The sequence below is a fragment of the Danio rerio genome, chromosome 17 (assembly GCF_049306965.1).
Source record: "Danio rerio strain Tuebingen ecotype United States chromosome 17, GRCz12tu, whole genome shotgun sequence".
Lineage (NCBI taxonomy): Eukaryota > Metazoa > Chordata > Actinopteri > Cypriniformes > Danionidae > Danio > Danio rerio.
Window position 1 is genome coordinate 59,227,501 of NC_133192.1, and position 24,907 is coordinate 59,252,407.

The 24,907-nt window shown below is 40.6% G+C and overlaps 2 long non-coding RNA genes across 2 annotated transcripts in view; one reads left to right on the top strand and one right to left on the bottom strand.

Annotated features, from left to right (window-relative positions):
- The window catches only part of LOC141378393 (uncharacterized), a 41,825-nt gene extending 30,941 nt beyond the window's left edge, over positions 1-10,884 (top strand). The window contains exon 5 of the long non-coding RNA XR_012392955.1: positions 10,525-10,884. This is a non-coding gene — a long non-coding RNA (uncharacterized lncRNA). The remainder of the gene's footprint in view (positions 1-10,524) is intronic.
- LOC141378397 (uncharacterized) overlaps positions 1-24,907 on the bottom strand; it is a 97,862-nt gene that overhangs the window by 3,474 nt on the left and 69,481 nt on the right. The gene's annotated exons all lie outside the window — the stretch shown is intronic.

Genomic DNA, 24,907 nt, shown 5'->3' on the forward strand with positions numbered 1-24,907 from the left:
CAACAAACACTTACATCCGGCCCACATACCGCATGGAATGATGGCACGGGCAGTCCCCTCCTGTTTGCCACATCTGAGCCACAATTAAGCCACAGCAATACCAAATATCAGCCAGAATTCAATCAAATGAAACAGAACTGATCCTATTCTGGGCCACTTTTCTCCATGATGGTGACTTTAGTCTATGTGGTCCACATTTGTTTTAAGATAACTGGGCCACATTTGCCATATCTTCTCCGGGCCACTATAGGCTCAAATCCACATTAGCCATAGCTTCCCAGATAGCAAAGAATTCTGGCCCAGATTTGGCATAAAGCTGGCACAGCAGGCATTCGTCTGGCACTGGCATGCAACATATGGGCCAAACATGGCCCAGGTTTGGCTGAGGTGGCACCGTCTTACTGCCGGCACTCAATACTTGGGCCAGATCTCAAATGTAGTATTTGGCCCAGATGTTTAAATGTACACGTGGGCCTCATAAGTTTGGCCTGGCTTGACCCACTTTTAAAATACATTTATATCATTTTTGAGCAAAGAAAAAATTCTATCAATCAGGTCGCTTCAAGAAAAAGCACAGCTATACAGCGAAATGCTTCATGGGTTTATAAAAAACATTGCAGTCGTAACACACCAACATATCGGCCCAGTTCAGGCCCAGTTAGGTGTTATTAACTTGGCTGAGACTTGGCCCACATAAGGTCCATGTTTGCCGCTTCTATGGAAGCCAGAATTGGTCCAGTCATGTACCGTAATTCACTGCCGCATGTGGGCCAAGCAAACGCTGATGGTGTGGGCCAGATCTGGGCCAGAGAAATTTTGCTATGGGGGTTACTGTGCCGAATATTCGCCAAAAGTGGCCCACATATGTTTTAAGATAACTGGGCCACATTTGCCATATCTTCTCTGGGCCACTTTTGGCTCACAACCACATTAGAAATAGTTAACTGTGCCAAATATTCACCAAAAGTGGCCCACGTTTGATTTAAGATAACTGGGCCACATTTGCCATATCTTCTCTAGGCCACTATAGGCTCAAATGCACATTACCCAGTTTACTATGCCGAATATTTGCCAAAAGTGGCCCACATATGTTCCAGGTTAACTGGGCCACATTTGCACCTACACATGTGAGCCACTTTAGGTTTAGACCCAGATTACCCTTAAATGACTAGGCCACATTTTTGCCAACTGTGGCCCACGTGTCCTCCATCATTTGGGCCAAATTAATCATTTCCCTCATGGGCCACATTAGGCTCACATTCAGATTACATTTTGCCATAAGTTCCAAATCTTTGCCTTAAATGACCCACTTAAAGAGCCCCCTTTTGCCATTGTACAGGCGGGCCACTTCAGGCTCACATTCATTTTGTCTGGGCCGAATGAATGCCACCAGTGCTGCATAACTGCCTAAAGTGGCCCTCATTAGTGTGCTCTCTGGGAATCCAACTTGATTATAAAAGAAGTAACCAGGCTAAATCTTTCAGAGGAATGCAAATCTATTTTTCCAATGTCTGCAAAAACATCCCCAACATCACAAACAGCAGCAGCAGAAACAGAATCACCCCCCGTCCTGCCGCACACCCACAGGCCCCCAGCAGCCCCGCCCCACGCAGTGCATTAGCATAAAACATTAAGCACAACAAAACGATTACACCTGACAAGAAGAGCCGCGGGACGAGCATCGCCAGCGGCAGCGATACTGGAGGATCCTGCAATCGGCGGCGGACGCCCCGTAACCGATTACCCCGGCCCTTTTGTTGGAGCGCAGGAGCCCTCCGCCCGCCGCAAATCCCATAACGCGGCCTAAAATCAGGTTACCCTGCACCGCGCTGATAGGCCATTGTGACTGATCTGCTGAAGTGGATCTGAGGTTGGAGGCTGTCCGCCGGCGCCCGCTGTAAAATCGCGCCTCTGCTGTTCTGCATTCTTCTCTTAAATGTGTCTCTTGTAATGCAATTAAGCGGCACGTGTAAGCCGCCCCCGCGTCCCTGCGCCATTGTTTCACACACAAAAACAAATTCATCTGCAGTCATTTCTGACGCCGCCGTTTAACCCGGGGTGCACGGCAAATCATTCGGGCAGATATCAGGGGCCGCTCGTTCACAAGCGCCATAAAGCTTGAGCTTCTAAAAATAGTTCTGCATGTAGGAAAAGAGGTCAGATCACAGCTATACTGATAAAGATGTAGAGGAACAATATTGATAAGTATTTTTCAGCTAATAAATGGTAGAATCCAGTGGATTATACAGAACTCACGCTGTTTAAAGCTACCAGCAGAAGCTCTTCTTGATGGTAAACTCTCTAAATTCAAAGACTATTTATAGATAATGGCTATTCAATAAAGTAATTTATAGTAGATACTAGTAGTAATATATAGTAGATACTCTATAGTGTTTTTGAACCACACTATAGTAAAGTACTTGAATTTTAATCTGTTGTAGTGATTCTTTAGTTGCTATGGTAACACAACTATAGTAATCGCTCTGTTGTGATTATTCTACAGTTGCTATGGTAACAACTACTATAGTAATTAATATTTTGTGGTGATTCTACAGTTGCTATGGTAACACAACAACTATAGTAATTGATCAGTTGTAATTATTCTAGGGTTGCTATGGTAACACAACTATAGTAATCGCTCTGTTGTGATTATTCTACAGTTGCTATGGTAACAACTACTATAGTAATTAATATTTTGTGGTGATTCTACAGTTGCTATGGTAACACAACAACTATAGTAATTGATCAGTTGTAATTATTCTAGGGTTGCTATGGTAACACAACTATAGTAATCGCTCTGTTGTGATTATTCTTCAGTTGCTATGGTAACAACTACCATAGTAATTAATATTTTGTGGTGATTCTACAGTTGCTATGGTAACACAACAACTATAGTAATTGATCAGTTGTAATTATTCTAGGGTTGCTATGGTAACACAACTATAGTAATCGATCTGTTGTGATGATTCTGGGGTTGCTAAGATAACACAACAACTATAGTAATTTATCGGTTGTGATTATTCTATGGTTTCTATGGTAACAACAAATATAGTAAGTGATTGGTTGGGGTAATTCTACTGTTTCCATGGTAACACAACAACTATAGTAATTGATCTTTTGTGTTGATTTTATGGTTGCTATGGTAACACAACAACTATAGTAATATGTGGTGATTCTATGGTTGCTATGGTAACACAACAACTATAGTAAATAATCTTTTGTGTTGAATCTATGGTCGCTATAGTAACATAACATCGCTATAGTAAAGGGACTAAGCCAAAAAGAAAATGAATGAATGAATAGTATTTATTATCAGTTCACTACCGTAAATACGCAGTATGCTGGAGCATTCATTAGCTGTTGATCACATTAGTTGTAGATACTATAATGTACAGAGTATAATACACTTCAATAAATGTAGTATGGCTCTAAAACACTATCATATACTATCTATAGTATTTCCAAACACAATTGATTATACAATAGGTAGAATTATAGATTGATAAAAAAAAAAAAAAAAAAAACCTGTTTCCCAGCAGTTCTTTGTGTTTACTCGTATAAAACTTGCTGGAGAAAATAATTAGTGTTGTTTTCATTCCACTACACTGACTGTGATCTCTAAATTCACTATTACAGATTACACGAGCTGGATTCACTGGTCAGATGCGCCTGCTGGTTACAAGCTGGTAATGCAAAACTAAACGCAAAACTAAACGCACAAACTAAAAATAAACAGAATGTTTTAGTTTTGCTAGTGTAGACACAAATATAGTTATTATATTTAAAGTTATGCTTGGCGTGAACAGCCCTTTAAGCTGAGAATTGTTCATGGTTAACACTACAGTATGCTCCAGCATTCATTAACAGAGTTGTAGATACTATAAAATAATAAGGTTAATACACTTTCTATAGAATGACTTAAAATCAGTGCATTTAAAAAACATTACTGTATTATCTTTGAACATATTTGGTTATGCCAAGGGTAGAATTATATATATATATTATATAATATATAATTTTTTTATTAAAATCATTAAAAAGCATAAATGAATATCCAGTATAGTTTTAGCATCTAAAATTGCTGGAGAAAATAATTAGTGTTTTTTTTTATTCCACTACACTGACTGCGATCTCTAAATTCACTATTTGATTACAGATTACACGAGCTGGATTCACTGGTTAGATGCACTGGAAACACTGCAAAACCTAAAAATAAGCAGATCGTCATAGTTTGCTGGTATAGACACAGAGACCGTTATATTTATATTCATCATGCTTAGTGTGAACAGCCCTTAAAGCCGAGAATCATGCAGGCCACGAGATGTCATCCCAAAATCCACATTGGTTTGTCTTCAAGAAGATGAGCATCAAAACATTAATATCCCTCTTTTTCATTTGAGTGAGGGATGAAAATCCAGGAAAAATGTCGAGCTCTCGGATGAAGGATGCACGCAGATAAAACCGAGAGAGATTATTGAACACTTTCATATTTCTCCCCAGACAGCTCTGGAAAGAATGTTAATATTTGGTGAATATTTGCAGCACAAACTTGGGCTGATAAGGGCTGACAGCGGCGGCGGCGGCGGGACTGATCTCGCGGCTGACAGATGGTGTCAAAAACCCCAGCGACGCTGTCATGCTGACAAACTTTTCAAAGGCGCAATATACACACACTCACACACACACACACACACACACACACGTGCTGTTATTGAAGTGCTGCTGTCCCTGCAGTTAAGGAGGAGGATGCCGCTAAATTATGGATTCTCCAGCTCTCTGACAAACTTTAAACGCGCCTCTATAATGCTCTATATGTCAAGCTGAGAGCCGCGAGGAAACGTGCCGAAAAACCAACAGACTTTAAAATGAACTTTAATATGATAATTCCTCATTTCGACTGTTAACCTCGCAATAATAGCGGGTGAACAGAAACCTGGCCTTGTGACAGAAAATGCTGCACGAGTGTCTTCACACACATTTATAAGACTGCGCAGATGATTTGTAAATAAAGCAGTGCGCTGATCAGTTATTAAGCATGTGAGGATGTACCTGCATATTTATCCAGAAATTAAATGTATTCCAGATAGGTGTAATGTTGAAGATAGGGTTGTAACAATATACCGGTATGACGGTCTACCACGATTTGAACGTGCACGATTATCATACCATGAACAATTGCATATCAACGGTTTTAACCCTTAAAGACCGAGACAGCCGCCCGCGGCTAAAAACAACAACACGGAATGAGAGATAGGCTGTACATTCATGCGCGGCTAAATAAAACGCAAAAAAAAAAAGTTTTGCATGAAATAATTCTCATACTAAGTACTTTTGCATGCACAGCAGCACAGAAACATGACAAAACAGTGACACAGCAAAGACGAACTGCTGCTCTTGCTGTTTTCAAAAGACGCAAATGAAGATGCAGCTGTTTGTCTGCATTGCAGACAACCATATCCATATCCATATCCACAGACAACCATATCCATGCTGGCACATAAAACCTAAGGATGTTCCATATTGAATCTAGTTTCGTTATGTAACTATTTATAGTATAGTAAATATTTATATCTATTTTTTTCCTGAGGATTTGCACCATGTTTATTTGGACTTTATTTGGACTTTGACACATTATTTATTATTTTCTTATTTTTTATTTGTTCATTGTAAGTGGTGTTGTTTATAGTAACTAAAAATATATTATTTTGAAAAAGTCAAATTTGCTTCACTGTTCTATTATTTTGTAACATTTGTAACATACCGTATACCGCGAAACCGTCAAACCGTGGTATTGTTTTAGACGATTATCATACCGTAAAAAATTCATACCGTTACAACCCTAATTGAAGAGTAAATTATTATTTGTATTATTATGTCAAGTATTTCCTAAGTGATGTGTAATGGAGCAATTTCACAGTATTTCCTATCATGTTTTTTCTTCAGGACACTCTCGTTACTTTTATTTGACAAATTTTTGCTCTTATGTTTTAGGTCAATATTATTACTCAATAATATTTATATTAAGTGTAGTTGATTGGTTCAAAAGTAGAATTGTCCAGTTTTATGTGTAAAATAAATTTGAAGAGTAAATTATTAGTGATTTTTATTATTATTTTTCAAATATTTCTTAATTGATGTTTTACACAAGACATGCATCACGTTTATAAGCCTGTGCAGGCGATTTGTGAACATAAACAGCGGGATGATTTCAGAACATTTTACCATTCATTCATTCATTCATTTTCTTTTAGCTAAGTTCCTTTATTAATCTGGGGTCGACACAGCGGAATGAACCGCCAACTTATCCAGCATATGTTTTACATAGCAAATGCCCTTCCAGCTGCAACCCATCACTGGGAAACGTCCATACACACTCATTCAGACACACACTCATACACTACAGACAATATAGCCTACCCGATTCCCCTATAGCGCATGTGTTTGGACTTGTGGGGGAAACCGGAGCACCCGGAGGAAACCCACACCAACACGGGGAGAACATGCAAACTCCACACAGAAACACCAACAACTGTGGAGTCAGAAAATGTATGTGATCTGCGAACCTCTTGAATGTAATTCTTGTATTGCATTGGGGTAACATAACCCAGAGCTCTGTCATTGAATCATTCATTTGTATCTAAGAAATTACTAATATTTGTGGCATTGAAGAAAAAACCCTCTCCAGACCTTTTCTTATTGAACACGCATGGAATTGACTTGATATTCCAACACAGTATAGTGTGGACGGACAGTTGTTCAGAAAAGCTAGTGTGGACGCAAGTCATTTTCATTAAAAAACGCTGTTTTAAAACTAAAACGTACCAGTGTAAACGAGGCCTCAGATGTAAAGCTGTCACTAGAGGAGAACCTATATATTACTATAGGTTTACTATTGTACTGTTTATAAGTGCCTTTAATGTAGTGCAAATGTTTATCTTGGGAAAGAGTTGCAGTGACAGCTTGTGTAGGTTTATATCTGAGAGTGTTTAGCTTCTCAGTCAGCTTTCATGCATACATATGAAGTGTTTTAGAAAATTTAGTCAAACGTGAAAGTGTTTTTAAGCATCAAGTTCAGTTTTTGCTTCTCTAGAAGATGCTTCTTCATTTAAGACTTGGATATTTGGACTTCACAAAAAAAAAATACTTCACAAAAAACTCTATTATGAAAGTAAAGACGTGTGTGTTCTCAATAGCGCGCTGCAGGAAATGAACGAGTTGCTCAATCAATGTCCTCAATAATTAAATGCCCGCCGGTCTGCTTCAGTGTTTGCAGTTTTGCCGATACTCGCTGAATTTATGAGCGAGCCGAAGTCAATTTTTACTGCTGTTCGATGTTTGACTGGAAAGCGAATAATCCGAATTCGCTGGATTAGAGGATTTCTGCACATATTCCTCATTTAGTGGCCCAGCTGATCAATGAACACTGCGCTGTAGATCAGACATGGCCGTATATTCAGACTAAATAAAGACTTCTGCTGGAAAGAGTCCTGTCCTAAACATCCCGCTCTCCTGTTCTGCAGATATTCAGGCTCGAGTCGGAGTAGTGAATCTGTATTTACTGGAATAACCGCTGATGTTTGGTGTAGTGGATGCAGACAAGACAGAAAGACTCCACAACACCCTTCATCCAAACATTGATTGCTACAGCGGAATGAACCACCAACAATTCCAGCATATGTTTTACACAGCAGATGCCCATTCAGCTGCAACCCAGTACTAAAAAACACCCATACACACTCATTCACACACACACACACACACACTCATACACTACGGCCAGTTTAGTTGATCAATTCCCCTATAGCGCATGTGAGGAGGCACCCGGAGGAAACCCACGCCAACTCGGGGAGAACATGCAAACTCCACACAGAAACACCAGCTGACCCAGCCGAGACTCGAACCAGCGACCTTCTTGCTGTGAAGCCAAAGCAGGGACTAATAAAGGGACTAAGCCGACAAGAAAATGACTGAATGAATGAATCATTTTTCAAGACAAGAAATCCAGTGTCACACAAAACTAAATCTGACAACACTCAGAAAATAAAGCCCAAGACCACAACACGGCTGCTTTAAAGTTGTTTTGTTTTAAACATTGACAAATAATGACGAATAGCAGAGGAATCATGCACACACTCACACACTACACTGAAAAACACACACACACACACACACACACTGAGGAATCAGACGCTCTCTGTATTTCTGACCCTCTCAGACTCCTCCAGAGGGAAAAAAAAGGAGATGTTGATGGAACGCAGCCATTTCTGCGACCCCGCGGCCTCTCTGGGAGGAAGGCCGGAGACAGGTAGATATATGGCCGGCTTGTTATTGTGAATTCCAGATCTGCTGGTTATCTGGGAGCGTTTTTAATCTCAGATTCCAGAGGCGGTTCACCCGGGGTGTCGCCGCTGCCGCGTTCACCTCTGCCTGACCTACGGGGGGAAAAAACGGCACCTTGCGGACTCCAGCGCCCGGATCGGGTTTCGTTTTAATGTGCGTCTGCATGTACGGGGGGCCGTTCCCACAGCTCCATCCACTCAGTGATGTCACCGCGACGAGAAACAGCCGCGGTTATTTTTACTGCGTCAAGTCACAGAGCTCGGCGGACAAGACAAACTCACAGAGAATCAGTGTTGATTTGTAATAACGCAAGTTATGCAATAATATGACTTTTCTAAGTTACCAGTAAAGTAATCCATTACTTTAAAAGTAATTAAGTAATAATATTTAAGTTACTTTATTGAAAAATGTAATGTAAGTAATTTTTTAATGAATTAATTAGCTATCTTTTTAATTGCTAAATTATAATTAACATATCATATTGAATCACTTTCTCAGTACTGGGTTGCAGCTGGAAGGGCATCCACTGCATAAAACATTTGCTGTATAAGTTGGCGGTTCATTCCGCTGTGATGACCCCTGATTAATAAAGGGAGTAAGCCAAAAAGAAAATGAATGAATGAATGAATGTTGACTCCCACACTTGATGAGAGAACACAGAACCCAAAATGACTTTGGCTTATATTTCTGCAATGCTGGAAGTCATCTCATTATTCTGAACACATGAAGAAAAGGAAAATGGGTTTATAGTCTCAATCACACTGATTTTACTGCACTAATAAGACTAAAAGTACAAAAGCAGCAAACACATTGCTTTAAACTGTCATTAATCTCTATATACACACATCTACATTATTATTATTATTATTATTGGTGTGTTTTTAAAAGGTAAACAAAGGTTGTAGAGTGTTTATCATTGCAGAGCTGCCCTATTTAAAAAACAGCAAGTTCTGAAAGAGATCAAGCCTCAGACAGGTGAGGAAAAAGCTACTCAAAAGTAACATAATGCATTAATCACTATAAAAAGTAACACCATATTGGAGTAACTCAATAATGTAATGCATTACTTTCTAAAGTAGCCTTCCCTAACACTGCAGGGAATGAGTTTCTGTGTTTGCCGGATACACCGAGATGATTAAAAGCAGATCGGGAGGCAGAAAGAGAGAGGAGTGAGGGGATTCCTCCAGTGTAGTTTCACCCTTCTGTTGTCTTATAAATACCTATATGCTATTCACTCTTCACATCTAAATGCCCCACAAATGTACTTTCCCTCCTCAAATCTGTTCTGCATGAAGAAAGAAGCTGATCTTCATCACACACACACACACTCTGTGTGAATGTTTGGGTTTCCCCTTATCAGTGTGCAGTATTTCAACACTCAGCACTCGACTCTCACTACAGTAAACAGTGTGTTTATAATGGTCAGCTGGAAGAGCAAAAAGAAACAGACGCCATTGACGGCATCATATCGCCTGGTAGTATTCGTTTGAAAACAAATTCAGCCACACGTAGCTCTGGCTACATAGTTCATGCTCTCCAGAAATGTATACTGGGGTACGTTTTCACAGTGAGCCTGTGTTGGTTTGTTATGATTCGCCAGTGCGGGTTTGTGAGTGTATTTTAGTGTGTGTGCATGTGTATGTGCGTTTGTGTGCTTTATAGTGTGTCAGTGTAGGTTTGTGTGTGTAATTATTGTTGTGTAGTGTCTGTGTGCGTATGTCTGTGTTTGTTGGGATCTGTCAGTGTAGGTTTGTGTGTGTGTTTTAGTGTAATGTGTGTGTGTGTTTGTTATGATTTGTCAGTGTGGGTTTCTCTCTCGCTGTGTGTGTGTGTGTGTGTGTGTGTGTGTGTGTGTGTGTGTGTGTGTGTGTGTGTGTGTGTGTGTGTGCGCGTGTGTGACACTACTGAAGGTAATGAGAGTCAGAGCTGTCCTGCGCTGTCATTCATAATCCTCCATGTGTATCGTAGCGCACAGACACTACTTCAAATTATTCTGCGGAGCTAGTCACTATTTTCCTCCCAGCAGAATTAATGAGTTATATTTAACCATGCATACCGCTTTAATCATTACCTGCAGTGTGTTGATGTGGAGTCAGGTGGAGGAGGAGGAGGAGGTGATGTTATCCTCCACTGTCACACATATATCGGTGACAATAAAAGCTTTTCTGTGTGTGTTTTAATCAGGAAACAGTGGAGGGCCCAGTACATCTCCCAGTGGATCTCCATTCAGGACAGCAGAGGTTTCCTTACTATATATGGAGGGGAAATCTGGGTATTACTCACTATAGACTATAACATGATTTCTGAACATTTATAGTAACACTTTAGTTTAAGTACCAACGCACAGCATTTTCTACACGCCTATTACCTGCCTATTATTAAGATTGTTTATTACCACTTATTAAATATGATCTCGTTCTACACCCATACTAACCAACATCTAAACCTAATAAGCAATCATTAATAAGCAGATAATCAGTAGTTTATAGAGCTAAAAGTCTCTGTTGGTTTGTTAATAGCATGAACTAAATAAAGTGTAACTGGTATCTGTTTTTGTTTTTTTTTAATTAAAGCTGTTTTTATGAAAAACTGATATAATAATTAGCCAAAGTTTTAGATATACCCACACAAACCTCTACAGAGTTTGGATCCTGTAAAACATTGTGGACGGTATATGTTTTTATGATGAGTGCTGCATTTCTTCCGCATGAGATTTGCCATCAGGCCTGAAGGATGTGTCTGTAAGGGCTGCTAATGGTGTGTGGGAGAGTTTGGTGGACAGAAATCACCAACACTGACAAATCTGGGGTTTTACTGTAAGGACAAATTTCTTCATTATAGTTTTCAGATTTTCGGTGGCATACCGGCTTATGGAGGAAAAGAAAACATAGGCGGAGCTTGATTATGTCCATGGGGAACTGATTGATCAGTAGTAGTCTGCTATTGGTGGAGCTTGTGTGAGTGACAAGTTGAAACCCGCATATACAAAACATTTGGGTGTGTATATATACAGTAAGGACCAAAGGGTTCATACTCTACGACCAATATAGTTCATCAATTTCCCTATAGCAGATGTGTTTGGACCAGACACGGGGAGAACATGCAAACTCCACACAGAAACACCAGCTGACCCTGTGACCTTCTTACTGTGAGGCCACGTTGCTAACCACTGAGCCACTGCGGTGTCTGTTTAACGATAATATCTAATGAAAGTTTAGCATTTGTCATGTTTTACGGCCTGTTATAGTGTAGCGTGTTTTGTTTTTTACCAGTACCCTGCATCAGTCATTAGGATGATATGAGGATTAGAGATAACACAAGTTCAAAAGATCATCACTTATTTGGTCATGTTCTAGTACATGACTTTTGGGAAAAGGTATGTACATTCAAAGGGTAATAACTTTACTTGTCACCTCCAAACACTGACTGATGTGTAGCTTGTAAAGGCTTGTAAAGACAGTGAACTAATCCACCGGTGCGCAAACACACCGCAGGCGTTTCTGTACGCTTGTGCTGAATGTGTAGTCCTCAAACTAGAGCTCAAACATCCATCATATCTGCAATTAATCAAAAAACGCTTTCAGTTTTCATTTAGGCCTCCAAGAATGAGGAACATTTGAGATCAAACTTTTCAGTTCCGCAAAAGCTAATTTTGTGTATTATATATATTTATAACAAGTGTATTCGATTTATTCTTGTGTGTAGATTAATTAGATTTATTCACTGCGATTGGAGATGCAACTGAGCATACACTGTAAAAAAATCTGTTTATTTCCGGCAGCTGGGGTAAACGTACAATAACGACTGTTAAATTACAGAAATGTACCGTAAAATAACAGCAGTTGAATTACAAAATCTTACCAGAAATTTGAATTTAATGAAATTTCTGTAATTTATTATCCGTTATTTTACGGTAAATTTGTCACCAACTCGGTCCCAGTTATGCCTCTCACTGGCCAACAGAGGTCTCTCTCACCACACTACTGAGCACTACATCTCCTAGTTTATGGTATATTTCTGTAATTTAACTGACTTTTTTATGGTATATTTCTGTAATTTAACTGACTTTTTTACGGCATATTTCTGTAATTTAACGTCCGTTATTCTACAGTATATTTCTGTAATTTAACTGACTTTTTTACGGTATATTTCTGTAATTTAACGTCCGTTATTCTACAGTATATTTCTGTAATTTAACTGACTTTTTTCGGTATATTTCTGTAATTTAATGGACGTTATTTTACGGTATATTTCTGTAATTTAACTGACTTTTTTACGGTATATTTCTGTTATTTAACTGACTTTTTTACAGTATATTTCTGTAATTTAACTGACTTTTTTACGGTATATTTCTGTAATTTAACTGACTTTTTTACAGTATATTTCTGTAATTTAACTGACTTTTTTACGGTATATTTCTGTAATTTAACTGACTTTTTTATGGTATATTTCTGTAATTTAACTGACTTTTTTACGGTATATTTCTGTAATTTAACGTCCGTTATTCTACAGTATATTTCTGTAATTTAACTGACTTTTTTCGGTATATTTCTGTAATTTAATGGACGTTATTTTACGGTATATTTCTGTAATTTAACTGACTTTTTTACGGTATATTTCTGTAATTTAACTGACTTTTTTACGGTATATTTCTGTTATTTAACTGACTTTTTTACAGTATATTTCTGTAATTTAACTGACTTTTTTACGGTATATTTCTGTAATTTAACTGACTTTTTTACAGTATATTTCTGTAATTTAACTGACTTTTTTACGGTATATTTCTGTAATTTAACTGACTTTTTTACGGTATATTTCTGTAATTTAACTGACTTTTTTACGGTATATTTCTATAATTTAACGGACGTTATTTTACGGTATATTTCTGTAATTTAACTGACTTTTTTACGGTATATTTCTGTAATTTAACTGACTTTTTTACGGTATATTTCTGTTATTTAACTGACTTTTTTACAGTATATTTCTGTAATTTAACTGACTTTTTTACGGTATATTTCTGTAATTTAACTGACTTTTTTACAGTATATTTCTGTAATTTAACTGACTTTTTTACGGTATATTTCTGTAATTTAACTGACTTTTTTATGGTATATTTCAGTAATTTAACTGACTTTTTTACGGTATATTTCTGTAATTTAACGTCCGTTATTCTACAGTATATTTCTGTAATTTAACTGACTTTTTTACGGTATATTTCTGTAATTTAACTGACTTTTTTACGGTATATTTCTGTAATTTAACTGACTTTTTTACGGTATATTTCTATAATTTAACTGACTTTTTTACGGTATATTTCTGTAATTTAACGTCCGTTATTCTACAGTATATTTCTGTAATTTAACTGACTTTTTTCGGTATATTTCTGTAATTTAATGGACGTTATTTTACGGTATATTTCTGTAATTTAACTGACTTTTTTACGGTATATTTCTGTAATTTAACTGACTTTTTTACGGTATATTTCTGTTATTTAACTGACTTTTTTACAGTATATTTCTGTAATTTAACTGACTTTTTTACGGTATATTTCTGTAATTTAACTGACTTTTTTACAGTATATTTCTGTAATTTAACTGACTTTTTTACGGTATATATCTGTAATTTAACTGACTTTTTTACGGTATATTTCTGTAATTTAACTGACTTTTTTATGGTATATTTCTGTAATTTAACTGACTTTTTTACGGTATATTTCTATAATTTAACGGACGTTATTTTACGGTATATTTCTGTAATTTAACTGACTTTTTTACGGTATATTTCTGTAATTTAACTGACTTTTTTACGGTATATTTCTGTAATTTAACTGACTTTTTTACAGTATATTTCTGTAATTTAACTGACTTTTTTACGGTATATTTCTGTAATTTAACTGACTTTTTTACGGTATATTTCTGTAATTTAACTGACTTTTTTACGGTATATTTCTGTACTCATATAAAGTCAACTTTAGCTCAAGTTTTGTATCCACATACATACATGGTTGCCGCGTACATTGGCGGACTTGAGACGCAGTTAACCACAACGACGGGGTTTGAGTCTGGCGAATAACTGTTCTTAAAAGCAGGTTAAACAATAGCCAAACAATAAAATAAACCAGTAAATAACAAGGTAAGAATGTGGTAAAATATGAAAACGTGGTAAAAATCAGGTGAGGGCTTTTTTTCTGCATTGCTTTTGAAAACACTATCGCTTGGGTTTAGGGAAGGGGTGATCGGGTCAATCTGTGCTTTTGAAAACATGAGGGAAGGAGGAGAGTGGGTCAGTAGATCAGTTAGTCATTCAGTTAACAGCGGCCTCTGGTGGATTTATGCAGAACAAGCAGGCACAAATGACACTGAAAAAGATCTAAAAAGGGATCTGAAAAAGCATACACAGCGCCCTCTGGTGGATTCGCGAACACAAAAACTGCAAAAAGGACATATTTGGCAATCTCCAGAAATGTATACAGAGGTGCATGTTCAGAATGAGTCTGGGTTGCAAAAATGTGTCAAAATATGGCGTTTAGTGATCAGGTCATGTGATAAACAGTCATAAAGAGTTGAGAATGAAACTACATGTGTAACAGTATATTGGATCCGTGCTGCTCCTAAAGTGACAGTGCGCTATATTTTTGCTTAATATTAATCAAACAACAAAATACAAATTCAAAATCCCTCACTGCTCATGAGTGAAGGACTTCTGGGAATTAAAGGGCTTTTATTATACAAAAATCACTGTTATAATGGGTTTAACCCCAGTTGTGTGTCAGCAGAGTGTGAATATCTCCAGCAGCCTCCAATGGTGAACATGAGTTCACTGAGTTTGTTCTAATCAGACTTGATGAATGAAACACTTTGATTGACATTCTGACATGACTGGTCTATGTCGCTCCTGTCGCTGTTCATCTAGAACTCCACATCCATAATCCTCTTAGTCTATGCTGACATGATCTTCAGCAGCTCAAACACTCTAATGGCTAACGGACAGACGGCTGCTTCTCACTCAGGCCTGCTGAACATGCTAATGAGGGAGACTAGTGGGCGGGGCTTTAAAAACAACACCCCTATAAAAGTGAAATGTTTTTAATTATAGGCTAATAATAATAAAACACTGAAGCACCCCCCCATCCTCCCCCCATGGGCCCCCATAAGTGCTAATGACTCCTGCAGCACGTTCCTGATGGATGTGTGTTTATAAAGCGCACAGATAAGCGCAGGTCTGCGTTGAGCGGGGGTCCGGCGGGCAGTAAAACCCCCGGGCGCAGGTGATCTCAGCATGCAGGTCTGATCTCGCCACATTCCCGCACGTCTGGCCCCCATCCAGAAGCCCTTACTACACATCCGCCCTCAAGTCTGACTGCTTTATTTACTCTGGAGGGAGATTTTCCCTGAGCAACTCGCGAGCCTGGTGTTTGGCAAATACACTCAGCGCATGAAATATGACCACGAGGCTGCGGCCAAATGAGGTGCATGAATGGATGATGAACTCATGTAGAAACACAAGAGAGAGAGCGGGAAAATCTGCTGAAGACACTAGGAAGACTTTGTATTTAGGGTTAGGGGAATCTTAACCTGTGATGCAAAATCAGTGTGTGTAAGCTGTTTGGACAGAAGTGTGTGTATAGTGTGCCCACTGTCATTCATTCATTCATTTTCCTTCGGCTTAGTCTTTTATTTATCAGGGGTCACCACAGCGGAATGAACCACCAATTATTCCAGCATGTTTTATGCAGCGGATGCCCTTCCAGCTGCAACCCGGTACTGGGAAATACCCATACACACTCATTCACACACACTACAGCCAGTTTAGTTCATCAATTCTCCTATGGCGCATGTGTTTGCACTGTGGGGTGTGATGGCCAACAGTGTGTCCCCACATTAAACATGGGTATACACACACACAAGCACACTCACACTCACAAGCACACACACAAATGTTGATGCACCTCCAACTGAATCTGAATTCAGGTCCGGTTGCTCTAAGGGAGCGGCTGGCAACATTTGCCAGACCAAACCAACATACAAATTGTCTGAGGGGGGTGTTTGAATGTTTATTTCTTTATTTTTTGTTTATTATTAGTATTTGAACTGCTAGTTTTGTTTGTATATTGGTTAATTAATTTTAAGTGTATTGTTTGACTATGTTTGGGGGTTGTTTGGTTCAAACCTCGGCTCAGTTGGTGTTTCTGTGTGGAGTTTGCATGTTCTACCTGCGTTCGCGTGGGTTTCCTCCGGGTGCTCCGGTTTCCCCCACAGTCCAAACACATGCGGTACAGGTGAATTGGGTAGGCTAAATTGTCCGTAGTGTGTGTGAATGTGTGTGTGGATGTTTCCCAGAGATGGGTTGCGGCTGGAAGGGCATCCGTTTGCTGGATAAGTTGGGGGTTCGTTCTGCTGTGGCGATACCGGTTTAATAAAGGGAATAAGCCGACATGAAAATGAATGAATGAATGAATGGGGGTTGTTTTGTATTAGTTTGTGATGTTTAGTTTGCTTTTCGTAATGGACTAGTCCCTGTCTTTTGTGTATATAAGTCCCGTTTGTGTGTTTGAAGAGAGGTCTGTTTTCCTTTTTCTCTTCGTTTGTTTGATTTGATTACATTTATTTGCTTTAAGTCTAGATCTGACTTTATTTAAACGCTTTAGTTTGTAATTTTGTTCCTAATTAATGAATTAATTTTCTTTTGGAAACTTTGTGTTTGTTGCCCTTGACTGCTTGGTCTCTCACCGGCGGGAACCGACGCCAACATGGGGAGACCATGCAAACTTCAAGTCAACTGGCCCGGCTGAGACTCGAACCAGCGACCTACTTGCTGTGAGCCACCGTGCTGCATGTGCACAGTCATATTAAAAACGCAACAAGTCCCAATTTTTTATATTAAAATAGCATCCAAATCCTGATTTTGAGGACCACAGTTTTCCCTTCCTACCAATAATGCTTGACATATCAACATGTTGCGTAGGGGCAGCACGGTGGCGGTGTATTGATGTAAATGAATGCTTAATTATTTCTGGGAAAAAAAATACTCATAGTGACAGTCACAAAACATTTTCTAATGAATATTTCATGAAATCAGCCTCAGACTCAGCAAACAAACAATTTCTGAAAGTCACATGAGATCAAAATGACCAGATCTGACCCATTCCCCCATCAAGTGTATCTTGATTCCTTCTTTCATTCATTCATTTTCTTGTCGGCTTAGTCCCTTTATTAATCCAGGATCACCACAGCGGAATGAACCGCCAACTTATCCAGCAAGTTTTTACACAGCGGATGCCCTTCCAGCCACAACCCATCTCTGGAAAACATCAACACACACATTTACACACACACTCATACACTAAGTACAATTTAGCCTACCCAATTCACCTGTACCGCATGTGTTTGGACTGTGGGGGAAACCGGAGCACCCGGAGAAAACCCACGCGAACGCAGGGAGAACATGCAAACTCCACACAGAAACGCCAACTGAGCCAAGGTTCGAACCAGCGACCTTCTTGCTGTGAGGCGACAGCACTACCTACTGCGCCACTGCCTCGCCGTATCTTGATTCATGAATGCTTATGCTTAATGCTTACGATTCTCCTCAGGAATGTTTCATAAACTCAGGCTCAGCTATTGAGTAAATGTAGAGGAATCCTGCATTCCCTCACAGTTCTGCACGCGCTGTGGGAAGATAAATCCATCAAGCTGGTGTCAGATCAGCAGTGCAAGCTTTCCTCTGGTTTTGATGAGTGTAGACGGCCAAAGCCAAACACTGGAGCACTGGGGGTCTGAGTGGACATGAGTGTATTACACACACACACACACACACACACACACACACACACACACACACACACACACACACTCACTCACACAGAGCGCTTTTGTCTGTGGGCATGCAGTTGTGTTTCCAGCTTTCGTTTCATGACCCTACTGAGGCCGTTGTGTGTGACTTACAGTGCAGAGAGAGCGTTTCACATTAGCCGGAGACGTCTGACAGGTAAATAAGCCTCTGGTTTGATGTATGCATTGTAATAACACAGCTACTTAGCCTCTAAAAATGTCTTTATTTTCGAGAATGTTCTCAGCGTTTCAAACTTCCAGGTTTTTAGACAGCGTGGGGGTCTTTTATTTATGCTACTGAATTGATTTAAAGCGGCAGTAGGTGGTGGTCTTCAGAGACATGTGTTGTTGTGCTGGTTGAAAGTCTCTTTACTATTATTAATAATAATAATGATTAAAGTAAATGATCTAAATGTATTGATTTGTGTTTTTATATTCTGGGTGAGGCAGAGGACTAAACAATGTTCATCTAATTAAAATAGTGTCCCGCCGACATCTACACAGTTCAGTCCTCGCACCTGTGCTCATGCCGTGATTACACATCACGTGATCGGACACATATCCTGACTTTAGGGGTCATCCTTAACCCGTCAACACCTCCTCCTGACCTCCCATTAACCTGCACCACAGGAGACGCTTTCCCCCCAAAACAACCTGAAGGTTCACGGTGCAAACATGAGGAGGGCAGCATATCGTGAGAGAGAGAGCGAGAGCATGTGCTGTGCGAAGGAAAACGCCTGTGTGGTACAAGGTTAATATAGTTTTGCGTCTTTAAATTACTTTTTGTTTTGATTATATTTTTAATCATGTAAAATTATAATTATATATAATATTATGGGTTTCACGGTGGCGCAGTGGGTAGCACCTTCACCTCATAGCAAGAAGGTCACTGGTTCAAGTCTCGGCTGGGTCAGTTGGCTATCTTACAACAATTTGTAATGCTATCAGATAATGTCCAAGTCCCAAGAGCCAGTTTCTTACTGCTTACTCCTGGTGGAGGAGTTCAAGTATCTTGGGTTTTTGTTCACGAGTGAGCTTTGAGTCTTGAACGAAATGACAAGATCTCGTATACAAACGGCCGTAATGGGTTTCTTTTGCAGGGTGGCAGGGTGCACCCTTATAGATAGAGTGAGGAGCTCTGTCACTTGGAAGGAGCTCGGAGTAGAGCCACTGCTCCTCCACATCGAGAGAAGTCAACTGAGGTGGCTCTGATACCTCCTGGATGCCTACCTAGGGAGGTGTTCCATGCCTTGGAGAAGACCCAGGACACGCTGAAGGGACTATAGCCCCTTTCACACATACAGACGTTTCACTGGTTCGAGTCCCAGCTGAACCAGTTGGCATTTCAGTGGGGAGTTTGCATGTTCTCCCTGTGTTGGCGTGGGTTTCCTCCGGGTGCTCCGGTTTCCCCCACAGGTCCAAAGACATGTGGTATGTGGATGTTTCAGCTGGAAGGGCATCCACTGTGTAAAACATATGCTGGGAAAGTTGGCGGTTCATTCCGCTGTGGTGACCCCAGATGGATAAAGGGACTAAACCAAAATGAAAATGAATGACTGAATGTATTATTTTATTTCTGGTGACTGTTGCTAACTTCATTTAGTTTGGATTTCTCGTTTACTTGTTTATTTCAGTTGATGACATTTTTTTAGACCAATAGATTTAGTTTCCATTTATTTAAAATAATCTTGGTGACCAAGAGAGCGATACCATATGCTGGATCACATGTGTATCTGGTAAATATTATTGTGAAATAACCATGGCCAAAACCCTTGGAGGAGCATAATGCAGAACAGAAGGCCAGCGCTTCAGTCATTACCTGCTGAATTAACCCCAATCAGCTTGTGGAGCGTCCAGACCCCAAAATATGGAGGAAAGGACCATTCTTGAGCTTGTTCAGTGATTGGATGAAGACAGAATCCTAAACGCTCCCTGATTTCTTGACTAAAGGCTCTCCCCCATACACACTTATTTACCTGAACATGAAGTCACCTTAACACTAAAGCCATGTGATTTTGAATAATCCCGAATGACTGTACTGCATGAATATGATCTCCATGTCAGACTGTAAGATCTCAGTTGTCATAATGTCAGACTGAACAACAAAGATGCGCCAAACACACACACACACACACACATGGAAAAGTCACCCAGAGTTTGACATCATTCATCCATAACACTTCCGCTATCCCACATTCTGACATGATTCCTCACAGCAAACCTAAACAAATAGCAGCACCAACATGCCTGAAAGTCTGCATGAACCAGAAGTGGCATTACAGAATGATGATGCACCTCCAACTGAATCTGAATATTGAATTAGGGGCGGGGTCTAAATGTTGATGCATCTCCAACTAAATCTGAATATTGAGTAGAAGGCGGGGTCTAAATGTTGATGCACCTCCAACTGAATCTGAATATTGAGTAGAAGGCGGGGTCTACATGTTGATGCACCTCCAACTGAATCTGAATATTGAGTAGAGGGCGGGGTCTAAATGTTGATGCACCTCCAACTGAATCTGAATATTGAGTAGAAGGTGGGGTCTAAATGTTGATGCACCTCCAACTGAATCTGAATATTGAGTAGAGGGCAGGGTCTACATGTTGATGCACCTCCAACTAAATCTGAATATTGAGTAGAGGGCGGGGTCTACATGTTGATGCACCTCCAACTAAAACTGATTATAGAGTAGGGCTGGGGCTTTTGTGTTGATGCACCCCCAACTGAAACTGAATATTGAGTAGGGGTGGGGCCTTCATGTTGATGCACCCCCAACTGAAACTGAATATTGAGTAGGGGGCGGGGCCTTTATGTTGATGCACCTCTACCTGAAGCTGAATATTGAGTAGGGGGTGGGGTCTACATGTTGATGCACCCCCAACTGAATCTGAATATTGAATTAGGGGCGGGGTCTAAATGTTGATGCACCTCCAACTGAATCTGAATATTGAATTAGGGGCGAGGTCTAAATGTTGATGCACCTACAACTGAATCTGAATATTGAATTAGGGGCGGGGTCTAAATGTTGATGCACCTCCAACTGAATCTGAATATTGAGTAGAGGGCGGGATCTACATGTTGATGCACCTCCGACTGAATCTGAATATTGAGTAGAGGGTGGGGTCTAAATGTTGATGCACCTCCAACTAAAACTGATTATAGAGTAGGGGTGGGGCTTTTGTGTTGATGCAACACCAACTGAAACTGAATATTGAGTAGGGGTGGGGCCTTCATGTTGATGCACCCCCAACTAAAACTGAATATTGAGTAGGGGTGGGGCCTTCATATTGATGCACCTCCAACTGAATCTGAATATTGAGTAGAGGGCAGGGTCTACATGTTGATGCACCTCCGACTGAATCTGAATATTGAGTAGAGGGCGGGGTCTACATGTTGATGCACCTCCGACTGAATCTGAATATTGAGTAGAGGGCGGGGTCTACATGTTGATGCACCTCCAACTAAAACTGATTATAGAGTAGGGCTGGGGCTTTTGTGTTGATGCACCCCCAACTGAAACTGAATATTGAGTAGGGGTGGGGCCTTCATGTTGATGCACCCCCAACTGAAACTGAATATTGAGTAGAGGGCGGGGCCTTTATGTTGATGCACCTCTACCTGAAGCTGAATATTGAGTAGGGGGTGGGGTCTACATGTTGATGCACCCCCAACTGAAACTGAATATTGAGTAGGGGGCGGGGCCTTTATGTTGATGCACCTCTACCTGAAGCTGAATATTGAGTAGGGGGTGGGGTCTACATGTTGATGCACCCCCAACTGAAACTGAATATTGAGTAGGGGGCGGGGCCTTTATGTTGATGCACCTCTACCTGAAGCTGAATATTGAGTAGGGGGTGGGGTCTACATGTTGATGCACCTCCAACTGAAACTGAATGTTGAGTTAGGGGCGGGGCCTTCATGTTGATGCACCTTCAACTGAAACAAATTATTGATTAGGGGTGTGGCTTTTGTGTTGATGCACCTCCAAATGAAATTGAATATTGAGTAGGGGTGGGGTCTACATGTTGATGCACCTCCAACTGAAACTGAATATTAAGTAGGGAGCGAGGCTGTCATGTTGATGCACCTCCAACTGAAACTTAATATTGAGTAGTGGGCGGGCCTACATGTTGACTATTGAGGCCGAGCCTTCAATGCGCCTCTAACTGAACAATGGGTCGAGCGCTCTGTATTCCCATCATGGTCAAGATCAAGGAAATCAGTATTTTATTTATTAGTTTTCCTTTGGATTATTTCCTTATTTATCAGGGATCATCACAGCGAAATGAACCGCCAACTATTCCAGCATATGTTTTACACAGTGGACGCCCTTACAACCCGCAACCAGTACTGGAAAAATAAAAGAAATCAGTTATTAGAATTTGATTATTAAAACTTTTTATTAGTTTCTTTTCTCATTAAATTGAGAGTAAATATAGAGGAGGGCGAATAAATCTGAGCTCAGCTGTATATTTCTCCCAGTGTGTCTCTTACCGATCTGCAGGCTGCAGCAGAATCTGATTGCAGTTTTGAAGTCAGGATTTCTCTTTCCCCAATATCTCATCAGAACACCGGTGTCAGGAAATATATGTCACGTGTTACAAGCCGACTTCATTCGCTCCCCGGTAAATATTCAAGCGCCGAACCCTTCAAATGTGCATGGAGCATGTTATTAATCACAACCCCGAGGCTGCGGTGTCTCTCAAACAGCACGTCTGTTATATCTCTGCAGTTTTGTCCCCCAAACGTCAGTCCCGATGACAGGTAGACGGTCCTGAGAAAGTCAAAGTGCCGCTGTCAGCTTCCTGATGAATACGCCCCGCTCGCTTTCAGCCGCATGCATATTCATCAGGCCACCGGGCGATTTCACTCCTAATTGTGTCCGCCTCTCAAGCCCTCCGCAGACCCCCGTGGCATCATGGGACAGATGAGGGCATGTCAAAGCGAACGCCAGAGCATGTCAGGGCTGCTCTTATGGCTCAAACAGCACAACTTTATCCCGGCGCCCTGAGGGAAATCCCGTTAGCAGAGATGCTCCATCGAGACCTTTATTGAACCCAGGCTTTGTGGAGTCTCTGCATCAAGGATATGTGCAGGGTCAGACACAACCACTCCATATCGCCTTACAAAACTGTGCATTTCCATCACAATCTCACGGCAATTCGTAACTGTTTGATTTAGTGGGTAATTCGTATGAATTCGTACAATCTAATTTGTACAATTTAGTACGATTTGCTCATCCCCCAATGACGGTTGGGTTTAGGGGTGGGGTTAGGTGCCACGCCTCCTTTTTAAAATCGTACAACTTCGTATGACTGAACTCGTACGAATTAGCCACTAAACTGGCAAAATGTAAAATACTTACATTTCCTCGTGAGATCAGGCTGGCCTCACACAGGTGAGTGGCTTGACAAACCACCTGCAGAAAACACTCTGTCATCTTTCCGGCACTGTTGCACACATTTGCACCAAAAAATTTCGTACAATTACTTCATGAGTCTGATCATACACCCAGAGCAATGAGGCGCAAGACGTGTTTGGTGTGATTTGATGCTATTTTCAGACCAGCGCAACAGTAATTTACACTTTTTGCACCATGTAGTTTAAACCGCCAACTATTCCAGCATATGTTTCACATAGTGGATGCCCTTCTAGCCACAACCCAATACTGGGAAACACCCATACACACTCATTCACACACACTCATACACTACAGCCAGTTTAGTTAATCAGTTCCCCTATAGCGCATGTGTTTGGACTGTGGGGGAAACCGGAGCACCCGGAGGAAACCCACGCCAACACGGGGAGAACATGCAAACTCCACATAGAAACACCAACTGACCCAGCTGAGACTCGAACCAGCGACTTTCTTGCCACAGTGCTAACCACTGAGCCACTATGCCACCAATTGGATCCTCTAATTTTCAATATATCTGATTATATATGATCAGGTGTGTTTAATTAGGGTTGGAACTAAACTGTGCAGAGCTGCGGCCCTCCAGGAACTGAGTTTGACATCCCTGCTCTAATCGATCTGTGCACTGAATTATTAGAGGGACCGCTCACATTCTCCGCTGAATCAGGAGATAATCCTAACGACGTCTGGCCTCGTTATCCCCTTCTTATCAACAATAACAGTGTTTTATGAGCTTCTCATTCATGCAAAGGCCACGCTTGAGCAGGCACCAGTGCTGACACCCCAGTATCCGCTCTTTACCCAGTGGGCTGCGCTGACCTCACTTCCTATGGCAGAACACATACACTTCCTCTCAACCCCAGCGGATAGGCTTATGAGGAACGGTATGGGATTCTGCTTCCTGTCGACTGTAATGACTCTCATAATTTGCACCATTGCGCTTTTATTTTTAGCCGGCGGGTCATCTGATTCTTAGACGCTCCCCTGTACAGATACCACACGCGACCGATGTGTCATTTCTCAGCATTACGTTACAGGTGATACTTAGAAATAATCCAGAACCGAACCTGCGCTGGGTCACCTGATATCCAGAGTGTCCTTCTGTTGCAGCGTCCGCTGTCATCCGTCTAACTCGACCTAAGATTAACCACAGCGCGGGATTGTTTAACATAAGATAAGATTTTACTCTGTCTTCTTCCTTGCAGTCTCCCTGAGGGAAGTCTGTGTGGCGTTGGGTGACCTCTTCTTCTGTGCTACTTCTCTACAGCTGAAGAGTTATCAGCCTCTCTGATTATATTTTCCCCCTATTTCTGCTTAACA